The sequence below is a fragment of the Pleurodeles waltl genome, chromosome 8 (assembly GCF_031143425.1).
Source record: "Pleurodeles waltl isolate 20211129_DDA chromosome 8, aPleWal1.hap1.20221129, whole genome shotgun sequence".
Taxonomy (NCBI): domain Eukaryota; kingdom Metazoa; phylum Chordata; class Amphibia; order Caudata; family Salamandridae; genus Pleurodeles; species Pleurodeles waltl.
Window position 1 is genome coordinate 788,059,790 of NC_090447.1, and position 27,136 is coordinate 788,086,925.

The window sequence follows — 27,136 nt, forward strand, 5'->3', positions numbered from 1 at the left end:
ACCGTGACTGGGTAACCAGAGATAATAAATGTATTTGCTTTCCCTTAGGGAAGGCAGTCTAGCACAGTGATACACTGTCTGTGGGTTTTTCTTTACGCGGCAGCGCTGAGCCTGCGCGACATACGCGCGTGTACACCGGAGTCCAGGCCCACACAACACTAGCATTACTTACTACTACTTGGGCACGTACTTTTGAAACGGAGGTATTTAACTATTCAGAATAAAACGCAGTGTGCATTAGGCGTCCTAACTATATCAGTTCGACCTCGGAAAAGTGAGTTTAAAATCTTTCAAACCCATGACCAGCCCTGTTTGCATTTTTTGGGGGAATGTCGTAAACTCACATTTACCTTCTGAACCAATGCTAAACCTTCCAAACTTTCCTTTGCTCAATACCGTTTCCTCATTCTAGTCCTACTTTATGAAAACGTTCTCCAAACCCAAACTTGCAGCTTGCTCAGTCGTTTGACATTTTCTTTAATATGATCTCTAAAATAGGATCTTTTCAAATTAATAACTTTCAAATAATTTTAAAGTGTATTTCTTTTTTTCTTTAATGAGTTATACATTTCAGATTCTATACCTTTATTTATACCTAAGATTTAACATTTGACAGCGTGAAGCAAAATACAGAGGCTTTCTTAAAATAATAAGCAATTTGCATCGAATACCCTACTGTGAAAATATTTCACGCCTGAGTAAACCAAGGAGTAGAAAATGCTTAGCCGTCAAAACAAGAAAATACATTTTTTTCAGTGGTTGGAGGAAAATATAGTCTCAGCAAAATCAGTCAGTAATCAAAGCATTTATGCAGTTTTGAAAGATTTAAAAAGGGGGCATGCTCAATAATGAAAGAAGCAGTTTTGAACAGCTATAGTTAATTTTGAGAATTCTTCCCAGTTCAGAAGAAGATAGGGTCACCCAAAATTTCGAAGTCTTTTAAAATATTGCTGCTTTAAAAAAGTCACTTAAGTACATATGGAATACATCAATGCAAATGATTGACATTGTCAGACCCAAACTATATACGGTTATAACAGAGGAGTGTGTTAGAAGACCGGTCATTGGGCTAGATGTATTAATATTTCACTAAATTTTAAGTGAAGTTAGCTCAATAGCTGTCCAAAGGGGCTGAACAAATAAATGCCAGAAAATAGGAAGAACACTCTTTTTAGACCTGTATGCCTGAGGGTGGTCTTCCCTCAAACGTTTTGCCTCTGCTCCTCCTTTTTGCTGGGGCTATTTTTGTTGGCCTTAGGGGCATACATACAAGGATCTGGCACATGGGCTCCAATGCACCAGTTTCCTTGCATCTCCCTGCGCCCCTCTAACAACGCCATGGTAGCATTCTGATTAGAATACAGCGCACGTTAGGACAATAGCATCAAAAAATTTATGACGCTCTTGTGGCGCTTTGCTGGACTAGCGTGAAAGATTTTGGCGGTAATCCAGCAAAGCACCGGGAGGGCCATAGGCTAATGCATTAGCGCCACTTTAACGCTTGTCCTGAGCAGGTGTTAAAAACTGATGCCAGAATGGCGCAGTGAAATCTTGTGAATTTCAGTGTGCCATTGTTTTGGGCCTCAATGCCGGGAAACCACCCTCTTGCATACATTATACCTGGCACAGGTATAATGTGGTGCAAGGGTCAATAAAGTGGTGCAATGTTTGCATTACGCCACTTTGTAAATATGGCACAGGGTGGGGGACTGGTTAGAGCCACCTTAGCGTAAAAAAATAATGCTAAGTCTTCGCTAGGGGCCTCTAAATATGCCCCTTAGTACTTAACACTGATATCAGTGTTAAAGTGCATGTGCTCACTCCTTAAAAACATGGTAATATTGTCTTAGCCCCAATTGGCATATTTAATTTACATATAAGTCCCTAGTAAAGTGTACAACATGTGCACAAAGCCTGTAAACTCAATGCTACTAGTGGGCCTGTAAAACTGATTGTGCCACACACTTAAGTATCCCTTTGAACATGTCTCAGCCCTGCCATTGCGGATCCTGTGTGTGCAGTTTTAAACTGCAATGCCGACCTGGAAAATGAACTTTTTTGCCATGCCCAAACCTTCCCTTTTTATACATATGTCACCCCTGGGGTAGGTCCTTCAATTCGAACAGGGCTCTTGGTACAAAAACTCGAGAAGATAAACCTACAGTGGGACTCATCCTGGACTGTATCTGAACTGTGCTCCATTGCAGTCGGCTTGAACTTTTGACTTTGACTTGTCCATCGAGACCAGATAACCACAATTTGCACTACAGTTCATAGGTGCTATATTGCAATTTATCCTTTAAAAATTCATAACTCTGGTTCTACTGATTCAATTTTTGTCATTTTTGTCTTGTTTTATTTATCAAATTGAGACCACTGTTTGACGTGTTTCACGAATACTTTACATGTTGCCTCTAAATTCAGCCTGACTGATCTGCTCCAAGCTACGAGGGAGTTGAGCACAGGTTACTTTGGGGTTGCTTGTGCCTTCCATGACTAGGATTGTGGTTGCTGCTTGACCAGGACTCACACCGCAGTCAACAAGTAACCCAATTTCAAACAATTGTCTTTGTAAAGATGTCCATCACGATTCATGCAAAGAAGCCTTTTCTTATATGGATATCCTAAAGAACTGACATGGATTCAGGCTTTCACAACTAACATGTCCACTGCTATTCGAGGAAAATTAAGAATGCTCTAATGCTCAAAAGCTATGTACATCGCATGAACACCTTGAAAAATGGGGCCTGACCTAGATGGTCCAATCTGTAGTGCTTGCTATGGGTAGCCCTCTTTATGAGTTGGCGAGAGTGGTATCCATTTACCATATGCCTCTAGTTCCTTATGTCTGTAAAGTGTTCTGTGGTGCTTTCAGTGGCATATTAAAGGTACCAAGTGCTCCAGAGCCATCAAGAAAACCAGATCTGTATGCCAGCTATTCGGGTAATGGGCAAAATTACAGCGGATGTGGTATTTACGTCAAAGCTTGTAATTTTGTGCAAATAGGGAATTGTGCAGGGATCGGGAAAGAACATGTGCATGTAATGGAGGCCTTTGTCTTTTACCAATGTATTTACCCTCAACGGATTCCAAATTAATAAGATTTTTTTATCATTTTATAATAGAATTCATGATTTTCCAACAGAAAATATTAAAATGAAGTGAGATGTCATTTACCACTTTTTTGTTTTGTTTCTTTGAATAAATATTTGTTTTTAAGCACAGGTGTGTATTAATCCATTTATGTGACTATTGTTAGCTCGTCAGACCTTAATCATTAAACTTACAAGGGGATGCGAATAGGTCAATTAACCTTTTGGCTCGTAATTAAGAAGTTCTTACAATAGCTCGAGTACATAATCAATAATCAATACACAACAATCATTAATCAATCAATAAAATCAATATTCAATGGAGTCAGTAAATGTCAAGCACCATGACCTTTCGGCCATGAATAACCACACCTTTAGTAAAAGTTTAGTGAGTTTATTTCCCTTATATTAACAATGCTAAAGTCATGTAAATTAATCTCAAAATCAAATGAAACACATATTAAAACAACACTGGTTGTCCAAACTGGCAGAAGAAACGCAATCTAATCAGAGCTTGAACCACAACATATTCTAAAGCGACAGTGCAAATCAAAAGCAGAGTCAGTTGCAACAAAGTTATAACATACATAGATTCAGCAAGGTAATGCATCAATCAATAATCCCTGTAATTGCCAGTCATTATGAGGGCCCTTAACTAATGTCAGATTAGCATCAGCATGTTGGGCTCCATGCACAACAATTTAGAAACACAAATTTAGAAAACCATCTAACTATGGATCTGTCTAAACAGCGCAGTTGGCACCTAGAAAGAAAAGGCATAAAATCCATAACAGTCATGTTTCATCATATCTACCTATCCTCGGTATGGGTCAGCAAAGCAGAATCAGTCTTCGTCCTAAGGTCATCAATGAATCAGCAAAGCATCAGGCTGTCAGTCAGAAAGTATGAGCTCAATGATGGAATGAATCTTGAATCTCTTAAATCAGGTCTCACGAGATCTCAAATCGTGATAGGTCTGAAGTGTTTTCCCCCTGTAGCGTTGTTATATCAAAGTCACCAAAACTATCCCCTAACTTCCTATTGGTCAGTTAATTGTACTTTTATTCTTTACCCAATAATATTTCTCCACCAAATCTATGAATTCTAATATTTCTCTATTCACATAAATTTGATTGGTTCACTTTACGATGGCCTTATCATCCGGCTCGTCAGGTAACAATATTGCTGCATCTTCAGCTCCAGTCAGTTTCCTCATTTATTCTCGTCCTGGGAAAGTACATCTCACACATATTACACATAAGTTGTTACACTAGCGGGAATCATCTCCTTGCAGTCGGTTCTCACGAAAAGCTTCTGTTAAGCACCTTTAACAAGACAATGGACATTTCACAGTTTAATTCACTCGGTCAGTATTTTTATTAACCGCTAAGAAATACAGCTTCTGCATGAGACCTGGCAAAATAGGCAAAGACACTCCCTAAGTCAAGGCTTACAATTAATAAAGTTAGAGCATACTTCATAACCCTTAATATAATATATTACTACATTAGTCTAGTACATTTTCATTATTTCATAAGTATTAATCATCAATTAGTACATTTCGTGAGCACTGATGGCCATTTTTCGAGGTCACATTTTCAAACATGTGTATTATTTTTCTACGTTATACATTTTCTACATTACTCATTATTCAAAATACATAGACACTCATTAATACATTTCTAATTAAAACACCTGCACTTGCACTATCAGGAAGATAGGCCCTCCTCCAAAATAGTGAATGCTCTCAGTTGCTTGTGTAAGGTGGGACTAGATCATTTCAGTTAGAGGACAGGGGTATAAAATGAACAGCAACTCAGAAAGTTGGGACATCTGTCTGATTCACATGAGGCCTAGTCACAAAGAAAAGGACAGTAGCCAACATAACAGTGGTAATAGCTATTATTACTGTAGTGCCTAGGGTTTTGAGGGTACCACTGCACCACAAATATGACAGTCTTTAATACCAAACTAACGAAGGGGGACCTATTTTCCTTACTTTAATTATGGCCAAAGGCACCTTTAATGAGGCATTTTCCAATGGGTACCCATGACTGGCATACAAAGTAGATTCTTCAGTGTTAGATACTACTATGGCAATGTGTATTTTTTTAGCCCAAAAATCTTTTTGTTTTTAACCAATGTTTTTGTATTTATATTGTCAAGGGCTCAGCACCTCAAAGAAAAAGAAGCATTCACAAGCTGAAGGGCTGGCAGCCAAGGGCAGACCTATTTACTTTGCCAATTATAATTTCATCCACCCCTGACCATGCATGTTCTTCAGCCTTTTATACTCTCTAAGAAAAGAATGGGATTCCAAACCACAAATGTAATCAAATGCATTGATTGCCTCTGTTGGACATGGCCCTTCTTGGGGATTTCCCTGAAACATTTTCTCCCAGTTTTTGCTGACTCTCTGTGCAAGGCCTTACAACTATGGGCACTCTCCCACTGTACTGAAGGGGGAAAGCGATTGTGCTGTTCCTACTCATGCCAGGAAAAGGAGCTTATGCGATTGGTTGAGGTGCCGTAATCAGGAGTCCCCTTTCAAAAGGAACACTACATACACAGGGCGGGGATGGCTTTGGCCACTAGTGGGATGTTGCACTGAGTGTGCCACCTACCAGAATAGCCTAACCAACATGTCATAGGTCTGATAGTACAGGCCTGTAGGGGAGCAGGTGCACCTATGCTCAGTGAGGCATCTTTCCACTGGGGCCAGACCGAAGTAGGCCTTCTGCTACCCCTAGAGTACCACCTGGAGAGCAGAGCAGGTGGTAGGCAGAAGGCAGGGCAAGTGCACAAGGGTGGTCCATGCCCTGATAGGGGAGAACCCCCAAGTAGGCTTCCCTACCTAAAGACTAGCTCTTCCTTGAAGTTTTGCTGATACTCTCTGAGTGGCCTTAAGGCCCTGGGTGCTTTTCCACTGTAAATACAGTGCAAAAGTGCATGCGTGACCTCCTTACATAAGCTATGAAGTGGTGCCTACCATTATGTGCACACTTGCACGCTGGTGACTTCAGATATATAATGATTCTGGCCTGGCCTGGCTTGCCTATATGTGCACACTTGCACATTGGTGTTTTCATGTATATGCTGAGCCTGGCATGACTTACCTATATGTGCACACTTGCACATTGGTGTTTTCCATGTATATACTGAGCTTGGCCTGTCTGGCCAATATGTGCACCCTTGTACAATGGTGTTTTCATGTATATACTGAGCCTGACACAGCAGGACTGTATGGGCATACTTGCGCTCTTGTGGTGTTCTCAAAGCTCGTGTCCAGCCTGCCCCTGTAGGCTTGTGTGTGTGCCAGAGTGAAAAATGCCCATGTGTGTTTTCTCTACCATTGAGAGCTGCTCTGCCCATAGGTTAATGTGGGGCAAAGTTCATAAATAATCCTAATCTCAATAGGGGATTGCAGGGGAGCAGCCTCATAATGTTCACAATCATTAGATTCCTAAAGACAAACCCTTTCCATTGGTAGCGGTGGTTTTGTCGTTAATACCTTGAAAATGCCACTTCTAGAAGGTGGGAATTTAAGCTTTATTCCACTGGGGGCTGGGGGAAAACACATCTGTGCATTCCCAAGCAATAGCTATTTAAGGTAGGCAACTGGAACAACAGACCTCTGCAATTTGATGACCTGACTGAATAGGTTGGAGGGAGGGGTTCTGACACTTGGCCTCTTGGATCCAGATCATGGTACCACTAAAAATAAAGATCTGCATGCCATGGACCCATGGCAGACACAACTGAAATGTAGGTGAGTCATCTATGGTTCAAAGGGGAACCCTTGGAAACACCCCCAACTTCAAAGGCACACTGGAGTATAACTAGGAACACTTCAGCAGAGAAACACTTGCAGGAAGCAGGACGAAATCCCTGAAATGAATGGCGCACACTGCCCGAGAAATCTGTTGTGCACAGGAGTATTTACTGTCCTGGGAAGAAATCGCTCATCTTTTCTACATTGTGGCTAGCCTGGGCACACTGCTTTCTGCAGTGTGATATTCTGAAGTGCTCTCTCCAAGGGCTTGTTGGCTTGCCCCCTATTATGTGTGGAGGTCTCAGGGACATCAAAGACCTCTGTAAGGGACCTACACCTTCTACTGTGTCATCTGGAGACCGGTGCTGTCCTACGTGTCTATGTCATCTGCTGGATTCCACCAGGTAGCTATGATGTGAGCATATAAATAAGAATTGTGCTTGGAGACCAGATGTTCTTGGTGCGGAACCTGCAAAGCACTCCCTGCATTCAAGGAGTGTGGTCCTTCATTGTGAAGCCAAATCACGCATAAGCTTTTGGTTGGTAGTGAATGGATTACTAGCTGTGGGACCCCGCGTGGAATGTTGTTGTCAAGTGTGCCATATTCCTCTTGTGCAACACCTGACTACATGCTCATTGCATGCAGTGGTAACCTTTTGTGTGAAAGTGAGATTATCTGGTGCAACTGAAGTCATCATGCACCAGACGTTGTGCCTCATTCCAGGGGGGCATGGCATTGGGGCTTGTCGTGTGCAAAAGGGATTGTCTGGTGCGACTCAAATTAACATGCACCAGACGTTGTGCCTCATTCCAGGGAGCACTTGCACTGTATTTGTAACTTTTCATTTGCAAGCAGGATTGTCTGGTGCAACTCATGTAATCACAAACTAGACAATGTGCCTCATTCGAGGGAGTCACAGCATTGTGTGCAAGGAGGATTGTCTGGTGCAACACAAGCCATTGTGCACCAGAGGTTGTGCCTCATTCCAGTGAGGCATGACATTGGTGACCTTTTGTGTACTAGCGGAATTGTCTGGTGTGATTCAAGTCATTGTGCAGTAGACATTGCACCTCATTTCATGGGGGCCCTGCATTGAGCACTTTGTGTGTACATTCGGAAGTGTCTGGTGCGACTAAGGTCATTGTGCACTGGGCCATGTGCCCATACCAAGTGGGCACAGAATTTGGTAAACTCTTACGGTGCATCCGGGATGCCTGGGGCAGTCCAAGTCATCATTGCCCAGATGAGGTGCCTCCTGACCTGGGAGGTGCCGGATTGGCAACTATTTGCAAAGTGGAGTGTCTCGCTTGGCTGGCCACCACTGTGAACAGTGTGTTGCAAGGCAAGCCTTTCTCTGTGCTTTGCAGACCGGGGACTGTGCCGGACTGATACCCATGGCACTGCGTAGCGCTGTGGAGTGAGAGTGTGGGAGTGACTGTCTGGGCTTTATTTCACCGCACAGTAGACTTGCCATGCAAGTTCTTTACATAAGCGTTTGGTATTGCTGTTTATTGGTGCAGCCTAGGCTGTGGAGATATTTTAAAACTGCTATAGTTGCCTGTAAATATACATTGCTGCTATTGCTGGAAATGGGGATGAATCATACAACTATTTTATGTTGAACTGGAGTGATCGCTGGGGTGGGTCTCATGCTGCCAACACAATAGTACCGCATGTGGGCACAGGGAGCGAAAGTATTGTTTTTCTCATGTGTACATTCTGTTGATGTTGTATTAACACTTTGACCTCGTACTACTTGTGATTTTTCTGAATGTGATTTTTCCCCGATTAACATGATGTTCATGTGGTGTTAATTCATGTGTGTGTTGAAGACAAACTTTGGGCCTCAATATGAGTTGAGCTGACTGCCAAACCCATGAGGAGGACACTGCCATCATGCCGGTGGCATCCCCCCCATCGTATTACAATATTCCTGACTGGTTGACCAGTGGCAACATTGTATTATGATGTTCCCGCCAGGCTGACTGGTGGGAACAGTGCTATGGTATTAATCTGGGCTCCCTAAGGGAGCCAAGCCCAATACTGTAGCACACCAGCACCCTCGGAATGAGCGCTGTCTGCAAAGCAGACAATGCACATTCCGAGGGTGCTGGGCAGGGGGCCCCAGCACTGCCCATGTTATTGGCAGTGCTGTGGTTCCCGTCTGCCCCTGCACTGGCTTTCCACCAGCATTTTCGTGGCAGGATCCCTACCATGAAAAGGCTTGTGGAAAGTTGAGTTACAATCAGCATGGTGGTGCTGAGTGCAGCACCGCTGTGGTTGACCACAACTCAGACTGCTGTCAGTCCCTTGAGAACCATGTTACTGATGGGTATGGTGGTTCCCTAGTGGTCCGACCGCCAGGGTCATAATGTGGTGGTCGGACCGCTGGAGTGAGGCAGTCAGACCATCACCGCTAGGCTGGCGGTCTCAGACCCTCAGCCCGGTAATTAGCCCTTATCATTACATACGCCTTGTGTGAAGTCTTGTTTGTGCCACTCAGTGTACTTATTGTGTGTACGTGCTGTGACAATACTCTACATATTACCTCTGTGATAAGCCTGACTGCTCTGCACCAAGCTACCCGAGGGTGAGTGCAAGTTATACAGTGAGTGTAATCACCCATCCCTGACTGGATTGGTAGGTTCTGCTTGGCTAGGGCCTCACCTCAGTCAACCAGAACATGCCACGTCCAACAGCTCATAATTCTTGCTTGTAACATCATGCACCAGTCAAAAACACTCAAACCATCATTTAATTATTCAGCTGCTCTTGCACATAAATTCCTCCCCATTTTTGCAGACAATTTAAGGTGTTCAAAACATGCTTCTATGCGAATGATCAAAGTGCAAGTTCTGTCACACATGGTTTCTGCTGGCCATTTTCATAATTATAATTGCATTTTTATAGCGCTTAGTACCCCTGACGAGGCATTCAAGCGCTTTTTGGCGAGTAGCACACTACTCTGGAACCCAAGAGGAATTAGTGGTGGATTAGTAGGGGGAACTATGAGTAAAGTATAAGTATGAGTTAATTTGAGCAGAGGATATGTGAGTTTGTTAGTTGGATTGACTAGAGTAATGGAATGATAGAGAAGGGAAGACTCCAGAAGTGTTAATTGGGAGTTTATACTAATAGGATGAAGCTTGAGATGAGTAAAGGAGAGATGAAGGAGGGAAGAGTCTGTGCAAAGGAGTTACGGAGATCATACTAGCAGAAGGGGTTTTGGATGAGTCAAAGGTGAGATAATCGAGGGAGAATTTAGTAGGGTTATTTGGGAGGTCATAGTAGTAAACTGAGGTTTGGGGTGAGTTAAATGCGGTAGAGGTGGAAAGAGCTTAGGCATTAGGGTTATTTTGGAAATCAAAGTAGTGGAATGGGTTTGGGGTGAGTCAGAGTGGGGATGGAGAATAGATTGATAGAGACAGGGTAATGGGGAGACAGAGTAAAGCTTACGAGCGAGTAAAAATTATGATATTTTTTATTTTATTTTTTTATTTAATTATTTATTTTTTGAATTTTATTTACAGATTTTATTGTATTTATTTTTATTTCTTTGTTCCTCTAGTATAGTGAAACTAGAGTAATAAATAAACAGATATATAAAGACATAGTATGTGAATATATGTGGATGGAATATAATATGGGCATAATAATATGAGAAGTAAAGTTGTATTGTGTAAACACAGACTTTCAAGATTTGTAATATTTGATGTTAGTTAATATGTGTACTTTTCTAACATTCATTTATCTTTCCTCAATTTTTCAATAGCGAAATGCTTGCTGTTAAATAGTTAAGATAACATATGCTCATTGTGATACAAAAAGAAAACAGGGATTCTTAAGTATCTAATATAACAACTTATCTAGGAGCAATGCAATGAACTATAAACATGTTAAGCATAGAATAAGATACACATATATATGTATATACAGAAAGATATATATATATATATATATATATATGTATTTATATATATATACATTTACATATATATATATATATAGATCTTTCTGTATATACATATATATGACACACACACATGCACACACACGAATACACACCTATATATATATATATATATATATTTCTTTTTTTTTAACCATGATTAAATATATGTTTGTTAAACAGGCTTAAAGAGTATGAAAGAGTAACTATACATATTTCTTGAAGAACTATGCATATCTAGAATATGCACATAATCAGATTACAAATATTTATAAACACAGGCATATACAGTCCATTTCTCTTCGAATATGGTGGATATGAAGGAAAGAGCCAACTCATGAATAGTCTTCTGAAGACAAGATAGTTATCCATTGATCGTATATTTATCTTATAATAATGACCTTAGGCTGGTGATAAGTCACTATTGAAAAGGATCAACTGAAGGTTCCCAGGTGGAAATATGGCTTATTTGATGGGTACACCCTTCCAAATTGAAAAAAATAAAGGAATATCACAACAAAGTAGTAAACACGACAACACATTGGCTAATGGAGGCATGTGAGTGCAAATTCATTATCAAGGAGGACACTGTAGGAGTTACTAGGATTTGTGGCAAATGTGGTTCTCATATTCACCTGAGATATGCAGCTAGTTCTATGCAAGTCATATTATGAACTGGCCATTTCACTAACAGCTAGTTAACCTTTAAATTATGCTTTTGTGCTCCTCATCTTCGCCAGATCAAAACTCAGAGCAAAACATACTGTAGAATTTAGGGTAATTAGAGCTCAACACAGCTTTTTGGGCTGGCTGAAACCTCCTTGGGTAATTAAACTATAAACACATCCAAGGAAAATCTGACTCATCCTTATTTTTAAATTGATGGTCATTAAAAGTCCAAAAAAGCATTTGGTTTGTCATAGATGGTGGTGATATAAAGATATTCCATGTATTGTGATCCTCCTCTAGATTACTTTGATTCTCAATCTGCCCAAAGAAAGATGTATTTATGTTCCCATCTGAGGTGGGTTGCCTGCACACTGTGAGCCATATTTACAAGGCCACATGGCCTTGCTGCGCAGCCCTGTACCACAGGGAAAGGGCAGAAATGCACTGTATCTGCAGGATATGGAGCATTTCTGTCCTCTGCCCTTGCGCTAGTACAAGGGTGCCTACATTGCAGAAATGATTTTTTTATGTAGGAAGGGACACCTTCCTGCACAAAAACAATCAATGAAGGCATTTTCAGTGAAGATATTTTTCCCGATTGCGTCACTCTTATGCCACCCCTGGGTTGGCGTAGGCTTTTGACGCATTCCTAGGTTTACAAAACCTTGTAGATCTGGGAATGCATCAAAATCATGGATGTTGTGTGGGAACACCTACACAACACCAATGGAAATGCCTCCCCATCACATTGATGTTGCAAAGTAATGCATAGCAGCGACTTGCACTGCATTGCTTTACTCCATATCTACAAAGCCATGAAAAGCCACTGTGGCCTTGTAATTATGGGTCAACAGCCTGCACAGCCGGTGCATCACTAAAAGTGATGGTCCGGCGGCATAGGCTGCTTGTAAATATTGGCCGACGGTGATTCACTTTTGCCTCTGCAAGGCAGGTGTTCAGACCTACAAAAAAACACAAGCAGAAGTACAGCTCGATTGGAAGATAAACACCAATGAATATCAGCATGATGGCTTTGTTACTTTTTTTCATTGTCAAAAAAAGCTATTGATCACTCATCCTGTGTGTGGTTTTTCAATATGGATGTCTAACTCAATAAGAATTGGCTCTATTTAAATAGTACTCATAAGTGGTAATATATTGCAATTGCACTTTTCTGAGATGTGAGTATAATTGTTGATTGCATTAATATTTATAACACTTACATTGAAACTAATCAGGAACCAAAACTATGAAAGAATGGAGCCAAATCCTAGGTAGGCTAAACAATCAAGGATGTTTATCTGGGTGGTCAAATGTTTTATTAAGAGTTAACTGTTGTTCCTTCAGTATTATTTGTGAACTTGCAGAGTAGCAGAGAAAAACAAGTAACCCAAAGGTTTTCTTTGCAACATGAATGATATTATAGCTAGGAAAGTGCTTACTTAGCTCCTGCAGTACATGGACAAACAGTATTTGATAGCCCTGCTGAAAGTAGATATATACTGTGAGAAATTGGGTTGTTGGTTGACTGGGTTGTGAGCTCTGGATAGAAAAAGCCAGAATCCCTTGCAAAATGAACCACAAGAAGTCACTAAATTAACCTGTGCTTTACCCTGTGTAGCTTGGCACAAAAAGCAGTCAGACTTAACTTAGAGGCAATGTGTAAAGTATTTACACAGCATACACATAGTAATAAAGTAAAAACAAAATTGGAGAAAAATCCCACACCAATTATAATAATAGAGTATATTTTAATAAATTATTTCGCATCAAAATGACAAAACTCCAATCAGTAGAACTGGAGTTATGGATTTTTAAAATGTTTAGTAAAAACAGGGCCCAAAAGACCAAAGAGCCAACTGCAGAAATCTAGTTACGCGAGACCGGTTTAAAGTTAAAAAATGGCCGACCACAATGGAGTCCCATTCGGATACACCAAGTAGATTGGGCCTGGTCAGCATTTAAGAAAAATGTTCGGAGAAGGTGAGGTTCAGTGGGGCAAGGCTGCAGGTGGTGTCTGAAGAGGGAGCATAATCATCGGGGAGCTGCAAGTCAGTACAGGGAAGATTTCTAGTTACAGACTTAGGCCCATATTTACAAAAAAATAATGCAGCTTCGAGCTGCATGCCAGCTTGCTGCACTGAATCATTAAGAAAGTGCAGGGATGCATTATATTTACAACTATTCAAGGCATCCTTGTATTTTCCTCTAAACAGGCCCACAATTGGCTGCCTAGTGCCAACACAGGGACCCTTGCACCATTTCCTGCACATGAACAATCAATATTGATGTTTTCTTCCTTCTATGTGTGCCACAGAATGTAGCACACATAGAAAGAGCAAAACACAAGGATAAGTAAAATTAATTGCCCTTGTTATGCAACTTATGTGCCACCCCTAGGGTGCTGAAGGCATCTGACACATTCCCAGCCTTGTAAATCTGGGAATGAATCAGATTCCATGGGTATTGCATGGGAACACCCACAGCAACACCCATGGAATGCCCGTTTCACTCAGAGCTATGCATGGAAGGGGGCCATATTTGCAAGGCCATGAAAAGTCATGCAAGTTGGCTTTACATGCCTTCTAAATATTTGCGGGCACACTGCGCCACCAGTGCATCACAAAAGTGATGCTCCAGCTGTGTTATTGTGCCACAGGGGCATTGTAAACATGCCCCCGTGTCTCTTTTTTTTTAAAGCCTCAAATTTACAGCAGGAGAGGCAGAAGGATGTAGTCAAAGACAATGCCAAGTACTCGGATACCCCTTTGACAAAGGACCGCTGAAGAGGATTTGCCATGGCAGAGAACATAGTGGGAGAAGCTCAGAAGTCAGTCCAACTTGTGATGCATCTCATACGGACAGATGGGCAGGTCCCGGTATCCCCCTGGTTCTCAGAGCAGTTTTAGGACAGATAGGGCCTGATTCAGACCCTGGCGGCCGGTGACCGCCAGGGTCACCGGCCACGGGAGCACCGCCGACAGACCGGCGGTGCTCCAAAGGGCATTCTGACCGCGGCGGTTCTGCCGCGGCCAGAAAGGGTAAACCGGCGGTCTCCCGCCGGTTTACCGCTGCCCTTGGAATCCCCCATGGCGGCGCAGCTTGCTGCGCCGCCATGGGGGATTCTGACACCCCCTACCGCCATCCTGTTCCTGGCGGTTCGCCCGCCAGGAACAGGATGGCGGTAGGGGGTGCCGCGGGGCCCCTGGGGGCCCCTGCCGTGCCCATGCCAGTGGCATGGGCACGGCAGGGGCCCCCGTAAGAGGGCCCCACTGTGTATTTCAGTGTCTGCCTAGCAGACACTGAAATACGCGACGGGTGCAAACTGCACCCGTCGCACATGCCCACTCTGCCGGCTCCATTCGGAGCCGGCTTCCTCGTGGGGAGGGGTTTCCCGCTGGGCTGGCGGGCGGCCTTCTGGCGGTCGCACGCCAGCCCAGCGGGAAAGCCAGAATGGCCTCCGCGGTCTTTCGACCGCGGAGCGGCCATATGGCGGTTCCCTCCAGGCGGGCGGCGACCGCCGCCCGCCGGGGTCAAAATGACCCCCATAGTTTTTTAAGGCCCCAATTTTGGGTTTTGCCCATCTGGCTATTTTAAGCACCTTAACCCAGGATCCAGGGCTGGTGGAACACCGCATTGGGGTTCAGGACTCACTCAGGCTGGGCCTAACTGTGAGTTCAAGATAGTTGGAGCCTTTTGTGTGTCTCTATCTCTGTACAGGATGCCAGCAAAATAGCCCCTGGAGTCACTTTGGTAGTCCGGGGTTCAGGGCTAGCCTCTGAGGGTTCAAGGCAGGCTCCAGGCAGAAAAATAGCCCTTTCAGGTACAGAAAAGCTGTACTGCAAAGTGCACAGCAGGTCACAACAACAGGCAGTCCTCTGAGAAACCTTCCACAGGTCCAGGAGCAAACAAGAGTGGGTCTGAGAGTCCTATTTATATACTCGGTGCCCTTCATTCTGAAAGGTGGGAGAAGCATCTAGAAAGGTTCTTTGAAGGGCATAGACTATCCTGACTCCCCTGCCATGGCTCCAAGTTGGTTGCAATTACAATGTGGAGGCAATAAGTCCTTTGTCTGAAGGAAGAGCACAGCCTATTGAATTGCAAGTGGGGCTGTGCTCAGCTCTGTCCCCTCCCCATTCTACCAGCAGGTGGCAGGTTCAGGCACATCTAATCCCTCTGTTGTCTGATTGTGTGGTAGAAATTCATGAAGTTAAACTGTCAGTTAGACCTAGTCATTTGACCAAAGACAGGCTGCAGGCACAAAATGGCAAGAAAATGGCAACTTTAAAAAAATTGAATTTTCTAAATTGTAATAAAAGTCTGACTTTACCATGAAAGAGGATGTGCCATTACAATTTTATAGACACTAAACATGAACTGACTTCCTAGTCCCAATCAAAAGCTACACTTATTAAATGCACTAAGATAACCCAATGGTATCTATGGGACAGGTACCTCTCAGTAGTAAAAAAAATAATTTATAAGTTTTTCACTACCAGGGCATGCAAAACCTAAAATTACATGTCGAGCCGTTTAATTGCACCACGCCCAATGGGCAACCTCGGGTCTATGTTAAGGGAAACTTATATGCAATAAAAGGGGGGCTTTAGGAGTGACAAGAGGGTTATGCTTCCAGGTTGAATTGGCAGTTTAAAACTTCATACAGGCTGCAATGGCAGGCCTGGAACAAGTTTTAAAGTGCTACTTAAATGAGTTGCACAACAAGTGCTGCAGGCCAACTAGTAGCATTTCATTTACAGGACTTGTATATTTGGTATGCCACTTTACAGGGGACTTTCAAGGAAATTAAATCTGCCAATCAGATGTAAATCATGTTTAGGGAAGTGTGCATAAGCACTTTAGCACTGGTTGGCAGTGGTGAAGTGCAAACAGTCCTATGGCCAAGGAAAACAAATTGCAGCCCAACAAAAGTGCGAAAAGAGGGTACAACTTCCAGGGGAAGCCCATGCTAAGGCTGACAGGACTAACATATATCATATCGGTATGGATTTTAACCCATGGAGAGATAGTACTGCATTAGGGTCACATAATCTATGCAACAATGGTGGTGAAAGAACACATACTGGAGATTTAAATGTGAAGTTAGATAATCAACCTTTATATCATGGTAAAATCACATCTATTATCCTGGAATGTTGCAGGGTTAACATGTAAAGACTTTGTCCAGGAGTGATGTAAGTATAAAGTAACTCAGCATATTTACCCATTTCAGGAAACATGGTCCCTGGAAAGTGTTTAATTGCTAGGCTTCATAAACTTAATCTTACCAGTAACCTTTTTCTTAAAAAGAAAGTCTTAAAGTGAGTGTGCCTTTTGCTCTGACTGGAGTGGGAACAATAAACTTCACCACTCCCAAATTTAACTTTTTCCATATTGTTGCACAGACTAGAGTGGGAATAGTAAACTTTATCCCTCCAAAGTTCAAACCTTTCCCTACTATTAAGCTTTTTGGACTGGAAATAGTATACTTAACACTGTCAGGAATCCCCAAGGTGCCTCCTGCATTATTTGTCAGCATCCCCAGGGATTAGGGTTAAAGCATATCTCTGTTCTTGGTTAAACCTTCATGTCTCTAAGTAAACATAATGTGCTGTGTTACACAATTGGTTTTATCATTGCTTGTATTACCAATGCTTGTTTGCTAATGTGAGCAGGTGTAGACATGTGCTTCTAATTGTGTGTGTTGTAGACATGTGCTTCTAATTGGGTGTGGTGACTCATCCACATGTGGAAACTCAACTGTTTTCCTGATTAGCTATAAATAGCAGAGTGAAGCATGCCTCCCTGCTTGGCTTTGTTTTGCTTCCGGATCTCAGCAGCTGAATTGGCAGTTCAGCCCCTGCTGTCATCCTCATATTTAGGACTTTTGAGGCAATTCTTTTCTTCATTCCTGTACCAGCTGACACCAGGCATTCCTCCAGAACTCCGGAAAAGACTGCAGCTAAGTGACTAGTATTCTCCAGGGAGTTTGTTCTTTGAGCGCCATGCTTTCTTAGAACAGCTGGTGTATTTCAGACCTCGTATTTTGGCAGAGTACTTATCTTGAAGAGACAAATGCATTTCTGAACATTCTACATTATTATTGTAGTTACTTGCCTAAATGTGCTTCAGGAAATCTGCTTGAGCTCAAGTACTACAAAAAGTGACAATGCAATTTTAAAAGAGCATTTACGTGACTTTTCTTTCTCTAATGGCATAACTCTTGGATTTAAATTGTGACATTCATGCCTGTGTTTCAGGTTTGAGGAAATTGCTTTCGAAGGGATTTTCACACACACAGTGAAACCAAACCAAACTGTGCCACTCTAACTGTTTAAACCCAGAGTGGAAATTTGTATTTCTTGGATTGTTTTTGGTTCCTTTTAGTTTAACCCTATGCATGCAGGAATGTTATATATGTGATATAATTAATGCCGTATTTGTCTTTGTTGTGCATGATTAGTGCAATCACACTTCTAATTGTAGTGTACAACAGTGAATCTCTGTGATGCCAGTCCTAGTGTCGCAGTACTTCTTGTTATGGTACTCAGTTTGGGTTTTTGGTAATGCAGTGTTAGTAATTGTGCCAACAGTTATTATTATCCAAGAAAAGTGCTGGAGCATCCCGGTGTTCTTCTACCGCTCCCGTGCCCATATCAGAAAGAGAGATTCAGTTTCAAGGAAGTTGAGTGCACTAACTCTACTATCACTCTGTCAAGAACGACCTGCCCCCCGAATATACAGGGTGCCTGGCTGGACCGGCAAGACGTGGCAGTGTTTTGGCTCTTTCTCTTCCAGTTCCCCTTTCCTTTTGGGACACCTGCCGGGGTTTCTGTGTCCACCAGGAAGTGCTGAGAGGTGTTCCAGGCAGTCAGAGGGCATACCATCGCCCCTGCAGACATCCTGCTTTTCTGGTGAGTGGCCCGTCTCGACAAACCCCACCAAAGTCCAACACTTTCCCTACTGTTGTGTAGACTGGAGTGGGAATAGTATATTTCATCCCTCCAAAATCCAAAGATCTCCCTAAAGTTGCTTAGGCTGGAGTGGGTATAGTACATTTTACCCCTCAGAAGTCCAACATTTTGCCTCTTGTTGTGGTGACTGGAGTAGGAATAGTAAATCTTACCCCAATGAAGTCCAACACTTTCCCTACTTTTGCGCAAACTAAGAGTGGGCATAGTATATTTAATATTCTTAGACTCCAATAGTTTTCCTAATTTTGCTTAAATAGATTTCATGGCAATAATTGTTTAATTTATTTATAATTCATGTTATTTTTTTATTTTATTTTTAAATGTATTTGAATGTTTATCGTTTTTTTTAATTTGTGGTTTAATTTTTTTATATTTTTCAATTTGTAATATTTTCTTTGTTATCTACATTATTTGGTATATTTTCTATGTATGCTATATCTATATAGACACATATACACACAAACATATATGGTGTGATATAATTACTAAAAATATTGATCTTATTTATTAATATAAATAAATATATTTACATATATATTTTCTTACCAATGCAGTTAAAATATTGAAAGAATTAATATAATGCATAACACATACTGTACTAATTATATTATGTAGATTCATATTAATAAATGTGAAACATAACAAATATAATGTAAAATAAATATGTCATCATTATATTACACTATATAAATGTGTATATACATATAATATATATATATATGTATGTATATATATATACATATACACATGCACACAAGCACAGACATATATATGTTTGTGTTTATATAAGTATTTATGTATATATAGTATTAAATATTATTCGAATATACTTAATTTACATTACAATACATTTATATATTAAAATATTCAATATTTACTATTTTAAGCTCTATATTTAACAAATCAATATTTTGTCTATTTGTTGACAATATTAGTGTTAACAGTATTTTTTCTGATATTTTTGAACTTACCATTCTAACTATAGGTGCAAGATATTTTGGGAAACAGAATTTTTTATCAAATATTTGTGTGACAAAATGTTGTTTATTTCAATATTGTGTATGTATGTTTTATATATATATATATATATGTGTGTGTATATATATATATATATATATATATATATGCATACACACACAAACATAAATGGTGTGGCATAATTACTAAAAATATTATTTTACATTATGTTATTCATTAATATAAATATATTTCCATATATATTTTCTTAGCAATACAGCTAAAATATTTAAAGCATTAATATAATGCATAATACATATGCTATTAATTATGTTATATAGATTCATATGAATAGATGTGAATTATGAAAAATTTTATGTAAAATAAATATTGTATCAATTATGTTACACTATACTGTATATATATATATATATATATATAAATATATATATATATATACACAGACACACACATACACAAACAAGCACATACAGATATGGGTATGTGTGTTTATATAAGTATATATTTATAAATAGTTTTAAATATTAGGGGCACAGGTATGTGAGGGTATGGTGCGTGGGAGGGATGGTGTGTGCCAGAGGATGGGGGCTCAAAGGGACTATACTGACCAGGAAACCATTTCCTAAGTCTTGGGAGCCAAAATTCCCAAGGCATGATGGGCCAGGTACTCACCATGATGGGGCAAATCCAACAGCTGCAGAGGATCACCACCAGGAAGCCATGCAGCAGTGGCAGCTACAAAATGCCATCCTGGCTTCCATTGTTGGGGTGCTGAGGGATATCAACACTACCCTGAGTAGGTCTGCCACACAACATCAGGCCTCTTCCACTGACAACGAGTCTTCAGGCCCTTCAACATCTGCGGCTGCTAGTGGAATGGAGGCCCTGCCAGGGGAAGGACATACCTCAGACACCCCACCCTCTTTAGCAGAGTAGCCCCTCTGCAAACATGGACATCCACCCAGACGGAGGAGCAGATGCCAAGACCAAACCCACTGCCAGGATGTGAACCTATCCTGATTGTTTCCCGTTGCGTGCCACAGATGGCTGTTCTGAAACCTACCTCTATTTTCCTATGGTGCAAGGACTATAACATAGACATAAGCCAATACAGCTGTATTGTACATCTCCACACATTTAGTTGTAGATTCGCAACCAACAGATACTGTAGTACTGCTGGTGACTTTGGAATGTCAACTTAGTTGTCATACACTACTAACCACAGGATACTGAAGGTAGGGACATGCCAGTTTTTCCTCAAGCCAAGAGAGACATACAGATTGGTCCTTTGTATCACCAGGTAAACCCTTATCACATACTCATACCTTAGCTTCCTAAAAATCATACCCCATGATACAGATAGAAATCAGTATTGAAGTCACCAGTCCTGGAACCTTTCACTTACCATGGTAAGATACCTGTAGGTTTGCCATTTACCTATGTCAGTCCTCAGAGACATGCACATTGGTCTGTTAAGTAGTAATACATTGACAGCTATGTGCAAGGTAGGTCACATGTAATAGAAACCATTATGATGGTAGAGGCCCTGGTTCAACACTTTCATGTGTCATACACAAATGGACGCACACATGGCACCATTTGACCACCTCTAGTACCAAATAGGTCTTCTTGATAGGAAAACACACTTCCATCTCAGTGTCCTGACAGTCTGGCTGTTAGAAATGTGGTCTCTAGTTGGCAGAGGTAAACACCCTTGTCCATGTAGGGACCACAATCCTAGTCAGGGTAAGTCACACATAGTCCAAATTATCCTGTGTCTACCCTCTGGTAGCTTGGCACTGAGCAGTCAGGCTTAACTTAGAAGGCAACGTGTAGAGTATTTGTGCAATAAATCATACAGTAACACAGTGAAAACACCACAAAAATACACCTCACAGGTTTAGGAAAATATAGAATATTTATCTGAATAAAATAAGGGCAAAACAACAAAGATTCAATAAGCACAAACTGAAATATCCCTTTTGCAAGTGTAAAGAGACTCTTAAATCTTAGAAATTAATAGTTGTCTCTTGGTTACACAAAGTACCTGGTTTGGGTCAAATATAACAAGCACTGAGACCACAGAGGAGGAGATACTTGGAAAAATACGGTGTGTGTTGGATTTTCTGACGCGGTACAGACATTGAGTCATTTCTTTCCACGCTGCATGAGGCTTGCGTTGTTTTTCGGTGCACAGTCTTGGTTTCTCACTGCAATGCAGAGATCTTTTTGATGCCCAGGGACAATGCAGGGAAATCTTGGACAGGCTCGAAGAAGGCACAGGCGTTGTGTCAATCCAGTAGGTGATGGGTCGAATTTTCCGTCACAAGGCAGGCGCTATGTCGAATTTCCACTCAGGGAGTCGGGCTGCGTTGTTCCGGTTCAGCTGTGTGGTGATTTCTCTGCCGCAAGGCAGGCTGTGCCTCATTTCTGGTAGGCCGTGCATAAATTTTCAGTGCACAGGGAGTTTCCTGAAGAGATGAAATCTTTTTGGCCCTGAGACTCCAGAAAACTCTTGGAGAGCACTTCTCAGCAAAGTCAGAGGCCAGCAGGGCAACAGGGCAACAGCAAGGAGGCAGTCTTTCTCAGCAAAGAAGTCCAGATGAGTCCTTTGTTCAGCCAGGCAGTTCCTCTTGACAGGTTGCACATTCAGGTCCAGAAGTGTCTGATTTGGTGGGATCATAGACCCAGTTTATATACTCAACAATGCTTTTGAAGGGGGGAGACTTCAAGGAGTGGTTTTGAAGTGTACAAGATCCCCTTTCAGTAAAGGCCTGTCTGCCAAGGTCCCAGTGGGGGATTTGGCAGTCCATTGTGTGAGGGCAGGCCACTAGCTTTTGAAATGTAAGTGTCAGGACCTCCACCCTTCCAGCCCAGGAAGACCCATTCAGAGTACAGATGAGGGCAGGCGTGATTGAGTATCCTGTGTTTGTGGTTGTCTGGGTGAAATGCACAAGGAAGCTGTCAACCAGCCCAGCCCAGAAGTTGATTGGAGACAGGCAGTAAGGCACAGATGATTTTTGTAAGTGCAAAGAAATGCTCACTTTCTAAAAGTGGCATTTCTAAAATAGTAATATAACATTTAACCTCACCAATAAGCAAGATTTTCTATTACCATTCTGACCATACTAAATATGAATTGGTTACCCCCTTCTGATCAGAATCTACCACTCAAACTGTTTATGAGGGTAGTCTCAATGTTAGTCTATAAAAGGAGCAGGCCTCACAGTAGTGGAAAACACATTTAGGTGTTTTTTTTACTACCTGGACACATAAAACACATATGTACATGTCCTGCCTTTTACTTACATAGCACCCTGCCCTATGGGTTACCTAGGGCCTACCTTAGGAGTGCCTATATGTAGAAAAAGGGGAGTTTAAGGCTTGGCAAGTACTTTTAAATGCCAAGTCGAAGTGGCAGTGAACTGCACACACAGGTCTTGCAATGGCAGGTCTGAGACATGGTTAAGGGGCTACTTATGTGGGTGGCACAATCATTGCTGCAGGACTATTAGTAGCATGTACTTTACAGGCCCTGGGCACATGTACTTCACTAGGGACTTACAAGTAAATTAAATATGCCGGTTGGGTATGAACCAATGTTACCATGTTTAAGGGAGAGAGCGTACGCACTTTAGCATTGGTTAGCAGTGGTAAAGTCCTAAAACCAGCAAAAACAGTGTCAGAAAAGTGGAGGGAGACAGGCACAAAGTTGGCGAATGACCACTTTGAGGATGTCAGGTCTAACATTGGCCCTGTAGGTGACACTCCACATACTCATGGTAACCATTACCTGGTTTCATCCATGTCAACTTCTCATGTCTGCCTGCAAATCCCATCTACTTCTGACACTGTCTGTGACTTGGCAATGAGGAAGAGCCAAACTGAAACTCAGCAAATCTATGACTGTCAAAGATAAGGAATAGGACATAATTGTCAACATACATCATTTCTACCAAGTAATTTTTACAAGTCTGACTTTGCTTGTGCAGTAACAAATCATGACAATGTATACCACACTGTTCAGTACACAATACCAACTAACAATCTGCTTGCATATCTGACTCATTGGCATTGGAGCTACCTAAGACCTCACAGATGATGGTAAATAGGACGTGGTATGCCAGCCATCATTTGTAGATTACAAAATGGAATCTCACTATTGACAATACATCACATACCTTTAGTTTGTTGAAGTTGTTATTGATGAGATCTGCCCTGATGTCTCCAGCTTCATCTTCATCTTGCTCATCCTCACTTGGCAAATCTGCATTTCTACCCACAGGTACTTCTGGCTCCCCCTCATCTGGTATGAATGTTATCTGAGGTCTCCGGGCAAGATTGTAGAGCATGCAGCAGGCAACAATAATTTGACATACCTTGTTAGGTGCGTAGAAGAGGCCTCCTCCAGATTTGGCCAGAATGCGAAATCTTGCCTTCAGGGATCTCAAACATCCGCTCCACTACATTCTTTGTCACTCCATGAGCCACATTGAAGCGAACTTCCCCTGGCGTGGTTGGGTACCTCTCTGGTGTCAATAACCAAGGGCGATTTGGATAGCCAGTCACATATAAGGAATAGGTATAACAACATAAACATATACCTTGGACATGCACATTTGTGATAGCAGGAAAATAACTTTGCAGACACACATGTCATAAATAACTTACCAACCAGCCAGGCCTTCTCTGTGTGGAGTCGTGTCATCAGAAGTGGTATATTGCTGTTCCGCATGATGAAGGAATCATGGACTGATCCAGGATACTTGGCACATACTTGTGAAATGTACTGGTCTGCCAAACACACACACTTGTACATTGATGGAGTGGTAAATTGTCCTATTACTATATCTGTTTATTGGCACTGGGGGAAACCAAGGCTACATGGGTGCCATCTATGTGGAATGTGTCCCAAAGCATAATAGTCTGCCTTCACATAGGCCAAATTCGCACGTTGGGGAAACCTGATGTAGCTGTCCAGGTGTTTCAACAATGCAGAAAATACAGCCTTCAAAACCAGCCTGAACATGGGCTGAAACATCCCTGCAGTTAGGGTCACTGTATTCTGAAAGGACCCAGTGGACAGAAAGTGTAGCACTGACATGACTTAAACAATGGGAGGGATGCTATTGGGATTGCAAATTGCAGGCACCAGATCTGGTTCCAACTGATCACAGAGATCCATAACAGTGAGCCTATTCAGGCGATATAAGTGTAGAATGTGTCTCTCCTCCATGGTGTACACGTATACTATTGGGCAGTACACCTCATGCTAACGTAACTATGTGGGATCAAACTAGAATGTAATTGAATGTACAATGTTCACATTATGAATCCTTTCGTATACTAGTTACACATATCTCCATGTGATGTCAGATGCAACATATGACATTTGATGTGCAGCATATTGCTGTGCATCTTGTGACAGTCCCCTTGAATCAGATTCCCTAAACCCTCTAATGTACTTTACATACATATATATATATATAGCTGTGACTGCCAGTGTTCCATAGTCCTACCTGATTTACATGAGAAAAATGTTTGTTGCACCTTTACTCCATTGACGTCGCACATAGGATGTTGAGAATAGGCTATAATTTCCATTACCACCCATACCTCTGTTACACTGCTTTTACTACTCACATGCACAGTGAGACTACTAAACATGAAGGCAGCACTTAAAATCATTTCTGCACTATATAGATAATCCATAATGACGCACCTTCCATTACTGTCCCATACATATAATTGCCTCAAAATAACAGCTGCCTGATCTATGGTACTCGACATGAGGGAGTGACCTAACTCTGCCAGCAGATGACATCATGGTGGTAACCAATCGCAACCACTGCGCACATCGCCATTGGAACACATTGCTGCCTTTGCTAGACATGGCCAATGGCAATGTCCTACAGCTGTGATGGTCATGTATGTGGCAGATGTGACCGCCATCTTCTGCAGTATTGCTCGCTTGTCTCCTGACAGTGGTCCCATCAAGACCTCTACCACCTGAGCTGCTACTACCTGAGCTGCTGTGTACTGCCTCTGGGAGCTATTAAGTTATGTCTTGCAGGTGATAGGGTGCCAGCCTTTACTCCAGAAGCTCTGGATAAGCTACTGGATGAGGTCCTACCCCAGTATGAACAGCTATATGGGGCACCAGAGGAGCAGGTGAGTCCAATGGTATACCAATGTGTGAAAGGTGGAGCGTATGATGGTGTACATGAAATGTAAGGGAGTGAGAGAGTGGGCAATCATGTCTGGGTGTATGAAAATGTGTGCATTTGCATCAGCAGACATTTAGTAGTGATACATGGTAGATAGTGTGTAATCTAACATCCTGTATGCACAACATAGATTGCAGCATGCTCAGCAATAATGGTGTGAAAAGTGTTTATAGAGAACTACCATGTGATGGATAATCACGTGGCGTGGTCATATGTGTCTAGTCAATACCAGGTACTGATGTACTGAGGTATGGTATACTCCACTTCACACACGGGATGACTGCAGATGGCAAATTGTGATTGAGTTTGGAATGAGAGGAAGGAAATGTTTGCCTATTTGCTGTGAATGAAGTGTTCTGACCACTTGGGTTGGGATGGTTAATGTGGACATAACTTTCTCCTTTTGTCTGTGTCATCCATGCAGGTCAACACCCATCAAAAGGAGGGAATCTGATGTGCCATCGCCAAGCAAGTGCAGACCCTGGGGGTACACAGCCGGTGGAGCACCCACTGTAGAAAACATGGGAGTACCTGAGATGCTGGGCACGGAAGACCGCTGAGGCAAAGTGGGGGATGTCCTCCCAGTGAGGGAGGGGTGCCCGTTGGACCTCGACCCGACTAATAGACCGCATTTTGGCACTGGCCTACCTAGAGTTGGATGGGTGTTTGAGGGCAGCACAGCAGAGACAAGGGGGTAAGTACTGACTACACACATGTATCCCTTTGCCAGTTCAGTGTATAATGTGTAGGTATTTAAGCTGTGACAATGTGGTGAGTGCTGAAGGAAAAGGGTCCCCCAGGTACACCTGCTGAGCCATACTCTAGATATCCCGTTGGTAAGTTGTCCAGGTCTTTGGTCTCTGTCCATTCCTATTCCACAGGATCTAGCTCTATGTGCTCTCACGTAGGGTCTGACAGGTGAGAAACCAGCCAATTATTCATGAGTAGTGAACTAGATGTAAAGTTCATGTGAGGGTGTGATCTCAATCTGAAATTTCACATGGCATACTTGCTACACTTACTCTGAGGTGTGTGGAGGTATCCCCATTGTTAAGTGTAGACTGTACATTGGAAAATGTAATGTATAATTAGGATGGACATCATACATGATGAAAGCAACGTGTTTTTTTACATTCCTAATGAAAGACATAACATTGAAATATGAGTTGAGACTATTTGTATCATGTACATGGTATTGTGAAGGTAAGTGAATAGCCTGTTATTACCTTAGCCAATGTATTGTGGGCATGCTACATAGGGCAGGGCATCTCCTATATGGTACTGTACACACTGTTTTATGCCAAAATCATGCATACATTGGATATTCATACCATTTTAAAGATTTGTGATTCACGTTTGGGATACTTACTTTAGCTATTCTGAATCTGTTTAGAAGGAAGTTGGTATGTCTAAGCTCAATTTACATTGATTTCATTCTATTTCTAGTTTTGTAGTTGACATTCACATGTTGGTG